The sequence below is a fragment of the Bos indicus genome, chromosome X (genome assembly GCF_029378745.1).
Source record: "Bos indicus isolate NIAB-ARS_2022 breed Sahiwal x Tharparkar chromosome X, NIAB-ARS_B.indTharparkar_mat_pri_1.0, whole genome shotgun sequence".
NCBI classification, from domain to species: domain Eukaryota; kingdom Metazoa; phylum Chordata; class Mammalia; order Artiodactyla; family Bovidae; genus Bos; species Bos indicus.
Genome location: NC_091789.1, coordinates 55,621,692 through 55,630,422, shown reverse-complemented (window position 1 = coordinate 55,630,422; position 8,731 = coordinate 55,621,692).

The following is an 8,731-nucleotide window of genomic DNA, read 5'->3' as shown; positions in this document are numbered from 1 at the left end:
TCTTCCATTCCATGAACATAAAATTTACTCCTGTTTTATACTTTTTTCAGTGTAAAAGTGTTTTTTACCCTTGCTTAATTTTATAACAAAATATTTTATTCTTTTAATGCTATCAAAAAAAGTATTAATTTGTTTTTCAGATTGTTCACAGTTGGTGTATAGAGACACAACCCATTTTTATGCATTGATTTTGTACCTGCAACTTTGCTAAATTTATTTATTAGTTCTAACAGTTTTATTGAGGACTCTTTAGGGTTTTCAACCTATAAGATCATGTCATCTGAGTACAGAGATATTTACTTCTTCCTTTCTAGTATGAATTTTTTCTCACCTTATGGTACTTGGACTATGCCTTCCATTACTGTGTTGAGTAGAAGTGATGAAGGTGACATCCTTCTCTCATTTCTGATCTTAAAGGAAAAGTTTTCAATCTTTCACCAACTGGGTATGGTATTAGTTGTGAGCTTTTCATAGAGGGTATCTATTATGTTGAGGTAGTTCCTTCTATTCTTAGTTTGCTGAGTGTTTTTATCATGAAAGGGCAGAGTGTTGAATTTTGTTAAATGTCTTTCCTGAATCCATTGAGATAATTTTTTTTCCCTTCCCTCTCTTAATGTGGTTTATTACATTAATGTATTTTTATATGTTGAACAGGGCTTTTCTCGTGGCTCAGCTAGTAAAGAATCTGCCTGCAATGCAGGAGATCTGGATTTTATCCCTGGGTTGGGAAGATCCCCTGGAGGAGGGCATGGCAACTCTCTCCAGTGTTCTTGCCTGGAGAATCCCTATGGACAGTCCATGGGGTCACAAACAGTCGGAGACGACTGAGTGACGTTCACTATTTTAAACAGTACTTATATCCAGGAATAAAGTCCACTTGGTCATGGTGTATAATCTTAATGTACTGCTGAATTCCGTTTGCTAGTATTTTTGAATAAATATTCATATGAGTTATTGGTCTGTAGTTTTCATTTCTTGCAGTGTCTTTTTCTGGCTTTAGTATTAAGATATAGCTGGACTGGTAGAATGAGTTATAAAGTGTTTCCTGCTCTTCAATTTTCTGGAAGCATTTCAAAAAGAATTTTTTTTTAAAATGTTTGGTGTAATTTACCAGAGATACCATCCTATCCTGCTCTTTTCTTTATTGAGAGCTTTTTGATTATTGATTCAGTCTCCATACTCATTATCATTCTGCACATATTTTATATTTTTTCAGTATTCAGTCCTGGTAGGTTATGTGTTCTAGGAATTTGTCTATTTCACCCAGTTATTCAATTTGTTGACATACAATTGTTCATAGTCCTCTCTTATAATCCTTTTTATATCTATAAAATTAGTCATAATTTCTGTAATTTAATTTTAGGCCTATAGATATTCTCTTTTTTTTTCTACTCAACCTAGCTAGAGATTTTTAAATTTTGGTGATTTTTTTTTTATTGATTCTTTGAAGAACTAACTTTTATTTTTTCTCTATTGCTTTTCTGTTCTCTGTTATATTTGTCTTTAATCTTTATTATTTGATTCCTTTTAATAACTTTGGGTTTAATTTGCTCTTCTTTTTGTACTTGATGTATGAAGTCAGCTTTTCATGTGAGATCTTTTTTTCTTTTTTAATGTAAGCATTTATAGCTGAAAGTTTCCCTCTAAACTCTATATTCACTGCCTCCCATAAATTGTGGTATAATGTGTCTTCATTTTCATTTATCTTGTTTGTATTTTCTAAATTCTCTTGTGGTTTCTTCCTTGACCCATTAGTCAAGGTTTAATATACTTTTCTTGAATTCCTTGAGAACCCAAGATCTCCAGTCAGTCCACCTTTGTATCTCTATCTTCCAGTGTTATCATGTGCTTTTTGTTATGATATGTCTATGTTTTTTTATGAAGAGATCTCTAACTTTCCCATTCTTTTGTTTTTCCTCTATTTCTTTGTGATGATCACTGAAGAAGGCTTTCTTATTTCTACTTGCTATTCTTTGGAATGCTGCATTCAAATGGATATATTTTTCCTTTTCTCCTTTGCCTTTCATTTCTCTTCTTTTCTCAGCTATTTGTAAGGCCTCCTCAGACAACCATTTTGCCCTTTTGCATTTCATTTTCTTAGGGATTGTTTTGATCACAGCCTCCTGTACAATGTTATGAACCTCCATCCATAGTTCTTTAGGCACTCTGTCTATTAGATCTAATCCCTTGAATCTATTTGTCACCTTCACTGTATAATCATAAGAGTCTTGATTTAGGTCATACCTGAATGGTCTAGTGGTTTTCCCTACTTTCTTCAATTTAATCCTGAATTTTGCAATAAGGAGTTCATGATCTGAGCCACAGTTAGCTCCCAGTCTTGTTTTTACTGACTATATAGAGCTTATCCACCTTCGGCTGCAAAGAATATAACCTGTCTGATTTTGGTATTGACCATCTGGTGATGTCCATGTGTAGAGTCATCTCTTGTGTTGTTGGAAGAGGGTGTTTGCTATGACCAGTGCATTCTCTTGGCAAAAATCTGTTAGCCTTTGCCTTGCTTCATTTTGTAGTCCAAGAGGAGTACTTGCCTGTTACTCCAGGTATCTCTTGACTTCCTACTTTTACATCCCAATCTCCTATGATGAAAAGGTAATCTTTTTTTGGTGTTAGTTCTGAAAGGTCTTGTAGGTCTTCAGAGAACCGTTCGCCTTCAGCTTCTTCAGCGTTAGTGGATAGACTTGAATTACTGTGATATTGAATGGTTTGCCTTGGAGACACATTGAGATCATTCTCTCATTTTTGAGAGTGCACTAAATACTGCATTTTGGACTCTTTTATTAGCTATGAGGGCTGCTCCATTTCTTCTAAGGGATTCTTTCCCACAGTAGTAAATGTAATGGTCATATGAATTAAATTCACCCATTCCAGTCCATTTTAGTTCACTGATTCCTAAAATGTCAGTATTCACTCTTGCCATCTACTGTTTGACCACTTCCAATTTACCTTGATTCATGGACCTAGCAGTCCAAGTTCCTATGCAATATTGTTCTTCACAACATCAGACTATACTTCCATCACAAGTCACATCTACAACTGGGCATTGTCTTTACTTTGGCTCAGCCTCTTCATTCTTTCTGGAGCTATTTCTCCACCTTCTTCAGTAGCATATTGGGCACCTACCGCCTTGGGGAGTTCATCTTTCACTGTCATATAATTTTGCCATTTCATACTATTCATGGAGTTCTCAGGGCAAGAATGCTGAAGTGGTTTGTCCAGTGGACCATGTTTTGTAAAAAAAAAAAAAAAATTAGAGAAAATTAGAGATACCAAGAGAACATTTCATTTAAAGATGGGCACAATAAAGGACAGAAATGGTATGGACTTAACAGAAGCAGAAGGTGTTAAGAAGAGGTGGCAAGAATACACAGAACAACTATACAAAAAAGATCTTCATGACCCAGATAACCACAGTGGTATGATCACTCACCTAGAGTCAGACATCCTAGAGTCTGAAGACAAACGGGCCTTGGGAAGCATCACTACAGGCAAATCTAGTGGAGGTGATGGAATTCTAGCTGAGCTATTTTAAATCCTAAAAGATGATGCTGTGAAAGTGCTGCACTCAATATGCCAGCAAATTTGGAAAACTCAGCTGTGGCCACAGGACTGGAAAAGATCAGTTTTTATTGCAATCCCAAAGAAAGGAAATGCCAAAGAATGTTCAAACTACTGCACAATTGCATTCATGTCACACGCTAGCAAAGTACTGCTCAAAATTCTCCAAGCCAGGCTTCAACAGTAAATGACTCAAGAACTTCCAGATGTTCAAGCTGGATTTAGAAAAGGCAGAGGAACCAGAGATCAATGGCCAACATCTTTTGAATCATAGAAAAAGCAAGAGAATTCCAGAAAATCATCTACCTCTGCTTCAGTAACTATGATAAAACCTTTGACTGTGTGGATCACAGCAAACTGTGGAGAATTCTAAAAGCAAGGGTTAGACCACCTTACCTGCCGCCTGAGAAATCTGTATGCAGGTCAAGAAGCAACAGTTAGAACTGGACATGGAACAACAGTCTGGTTTCAAATTGGGAAAGGAGAACAGCAAGGCTATATACTTTCACCCTGCTTATTTAACTTATATGCAGAGTATATCATGTGAAATCCCAGGCTGGATGAATCACAAGCTGGAATCAAGATTGCTGGGAGAAATATCAATAACCTCATAAATGCAGATGACACCACCCTTATGGTAGAAAGTGAAGAAAAACTAAAGAGCCTCTTGATGAAAGTAAAAGAGGAAAGTGAAAAAGCTGGCTTAAAACTCAACATTCAAAAAATGAAGATCATGGTATCTGGTCCCATCACTTCATGGCAAATAGATGGAGAAACAATGGAAAGCATGACAGACTTTATTTTCTTGGGCTCCAAAATCACTGCAGATGATGATTGCAGCCATGAAATTAAAAGGCACTTGATCCTTGGAAGAAAAGCTATGACCAACCTAGACAGCATATTAAAAAACAGAGACATTATTTTGCCAGCAAAGGTCCTTATAGTCAAAGCTATAGTTTTTTCCTTTAGTCATGTATGGATGAGAGAGTTGGACCGTAAAGCAAGCTGAGTGCTGAAGAATTGATGCTTCTGAACTGTGTTGTTGGAGAAGACTCTTGAGAGTCGTTTGGACTGCAGGGAGGTCAAACCAGTCAATCCTAAAGCGAATCAGTCCTTAATATTCTTTGGAAGGACTGATGCTGAAGCTGAAGCTCCAATACTTTGGCCACCTGATGCGAAGAGCTGACTCATTGGAAAAGACCCTGATGCTGAGAAAGATTGAGGGCAGGAGGAGAAGGGGACAACAGAGGATAAGATGATTGGATGGAATCACTGACTCAATGGACATAAATTTGGGCAAACTCCTGGAAATGGTGAAGGACAGGGAAACCTGGCATGCTGCAGTCCATGGGGTCATGCAGAGTTGGACACGAATGAGCGACTGAACTAACTGACTGTCTATGGCTTTTTAGTTGTAAGATTAAAGGTGTGGAAGGGATGGGACAGCTCTATCTTATCCAGAACTAGAAGTCTGCAGGTCAGTTTTTTGCTGTCAATAAAACTGAAATCCAGCTCACGTTTAGTTATGGTCCTGCAGCTTCTCAGATATATGGCAAGACACTTGTACTCTCTTAGAATGTGTCCTTATTTATTGTTATAAAGAGAAATCGGGATTTCTAACAGTTTGTCTCTGTCCATCTCTGAGAATCAAAATGGCTTTTTTTTTAAACTGTACAATATTGTATTGGTTTTGCCATATATCAACATGAATCTGCCACAGGTATACACGTTTTTCCCATCCTGAACCCTCCTCCCTCCTCCCTCCCTGTACTATCCCTCTGGGTCATCCCAGTGCACCAGCCCCAAGCATCCAGCATCGTGCATCAAACCTGGACTGGCGACTCGTTTCATATATGATATTATGCATGTTTCATTGCCATCAAAATGGCTTTTGATGAGAAAGGTTTCATTTTGATGAAGTCCAATATATTGATTTGTTTTCTATTAGAGGTTTTTTTAATTCTAATTTAAAATTTTTTACATACTGAAAGTGTTAGAGTTTCTCCTGTGTTTTCTTCTGTAAAGTTTATGTTTTACCTTATATTTCAGTCTTTGACAAGTTTGACTCAACTTTTTATACGATGTGAGATAAAGTTTTTCTAATGACGATGTGGTGGTAATTGTGATCATGATCATTAATAAAATTTCAATTGAAACTAGTTCCAACACCAGATATGGAAAAGAGTGCCTATTCTACCATCAAATTGCCTTGGAAGCTTTGTCAAAAGCACATATATAAGTCTATTTCTTGACTGTTTTGTTTTATTGATCAATTTGTCTATATTTATGCTGATACAGCACTGTTCTATTATAATACCTTTATAAGTCTTGTAAGAAGGTAGTCTAAGTTCTCAAAAATGTTTCTTTTCTCAAAGTCATCTGGACTATTCTCAGTTCTTTGGATTTTTTAATATAAATTTTAGAATCAGATTGTCGATTTGTATTAAAAATTGCTGGGGTTTAATTTGTCATGAATGTTTTATAGTTTTCAGTGTGCAGATCCTGAAAATCTTTTGTCAAATTTAACCCTAAATAATTCATATTTGTAATGTTACTGTAAATGACATTGTTTTAAATTTTATTCTGGCTACTCATTGTTTTAAATTTTATTCTGCTACTCATTACTTGTAGAGAGCTGAATATTTTTCCTTAAAATTCATGTTCACTCAGCACTTCAGAATGTGACCTTATTTGAAAATAGGGTCTCTGCAGATATAATTAAGAATTGAGTGATATCATACTGAATCATGATGGGCTCTAAATCCAAATAACATATCCTCAGAAGAGACAGAAAGGACACACAGAGGAAAAGCAGAAATTGTAGTTGCTGCCACAAGCCAAAGAATGTCTAGGGCCACTGAAACTAGAAGAGGTAAGGAAGGATTTTGTTCCCTAGAACCTTCAGAGAGAACTTAGTACTAGTGACATTTTGATATGGACTCTGGCGTACTGAACTGTGAGAGAATAAATCTCAGTTTTTTTAAGTCACCAAGTTTATGGTAATTTGTCACAGCAGTCTCAGAAAACTAGAAATATATTTGTATATTGATCTTGTATTCTGAAACTTTTCTAAACTCACTTATTAGCTCTAGTAGTTTCTAGTATGTTACATAGCATCTTCTATATGGATAATTTTGTTTTCTATGAATAAAGATGTTTCTATTTTTTTCCTCTGCAATTTGTATTACTTTTATTTCTTTTTCTTATTGTACTGGCTGGAACTTCTAGTACAATGTTGATTCTAATTAGTAAAAATGTCCATTTTTGCCTTGTTTCTTGTCTTAGGGGGAAAACATTTAGCCTGTAGGCACATATCATTTTGTAAGTTTTTCATAGATGTATCAGGTTGAAGAAGGTCTCTTCTATACCTCATTGCTGAGTATTTTAACACATTATTGATGGGGGGATTTTTGCAAAAGTTAATGCCTGTGGTCAGCAATTTGTTATGTAAGTGAATTGAAACATCTCCAGTCAATAACATTCAGGTAACAAAAGACATATTAATGTATCTCTGGTCCTTAATGTATTAATCAGTAATCAGTTTCTAAATTTTAGCAGTTTTTTTTTCATTCTCACTTGAGATGATCATATGTTTATTTTTTCTTTTTTATGTCAATATGGTGAATTATGATTTTCAAATACTAACCCTGCTTTTAATCCTTGGGATAAACCTTACTTGGTGATGTTGTACTGTAATTTTTATATATAATTGAACTCATTTCAGTTCAGTTCAGTCACTCAGTCGTGTCCGACTCTGTGACCCCATGGACTGCAGCACGCCAGCCTTCCCTTTCCATCACCAACTCCCGGAGCCTGCTCAAACTCATATCCGTCAGGTTGGTGATGCCATCCAACCATCTCATCCTCTGTCATCCCCTTCTCCTCCTGCCTTCAATCGTTCCCAGCATCAGGGTATTTTCCAGTGAGTCGGTTCACATCAGGTGGCCAAAGTATTGGAGCTTCAGCTTTAGCATCAGTCCTTCCAATGAATATTTAGGACTGATTTCTTTTAGTATTGGCTGGTTGGATCTCCTTGCAGTGCAAGGGACTCTCAAGAGTCTCCTCCAACACCACAGTTCAAAAGCACCAATTCTTCGGGGCTCAGCTTTCTTTATAGTTCAACTCTAACATCCATACATGACAAATGGAAAAACCATAGCTTTGACTAGACGGACCTCTGTTGGTAAAGTAATGTCTGTGCTTTTTAATATGCTGTCTAGGTTGGTCATAGCTTTTCTTCCAAGTCCAATAATTGAACTAGATTTTACTAAAGTTTTGTTAAGAATTTTTACATATGTGTCCATGAAGGATATTGGTTTTAGTTATCTTGTAGTATAATTGTCTGGTTAGTTATCTGGATAATTCTAGCCTTGTAGGATGAGTTGCAAGTATTCTCCCTGCTTCAATTTTCTAAGGATTTGGCATAGACTTGGTGTTATGTCATCTTTAAATGGGGCCTCCCGGGGGGCTCAATGGTAAAAAATCTGCCTGCAATGCAGGAGATGCAGGAGACAAGGGTTTGATCCCTGGGTCAGGAAGATCCTCTGAAGAAGGGCATGGCAACCCACTCCAGTATTCTTGTGAGGAGAATCCCATGGACAGAGGAGCCTGGTGGGCTACTGTCCACAGGATCGCAAAGAGTCAGACATGATTGAAGCTACTGACCATGCATGCATGCATCTTTAAATGATAGGTAGAATTACCACTAAAGCCATCTTGACCTATAGTCTCCTCCAGAAGAAGTGTTTTAAATAAAATTTCCATTTATTGAACAATTGTAGGGCTTTCTTCTATTCCAATACAAGTGTTTATACTATAAAATTTCCCAAGTACTACTTTTGTCATATCACAAATTATTATATGCTTAGTTTTCATTTTCACTCAATTCAAAGTATCTTATAATTTCCCTTTTGACTTCTTCTTTGAGTTATTTAGATCTGTATTGTTTCATGTTAATTTAAGTATTAGGGGAATTTTCAGAGATCTGTCATTAGTTTCTTGTTTAATTCTATTGTGTTCAGTATATATTTTATGATTTGAATCATATTAACATTATTGATCTGCCTCTTGAGAAATTTGTATGCAGGTCAGGAAGCAACAGTTATAACTGGACATGGAACAACAGACTGGTTCCAAATAGGAAAAGGAGTACATC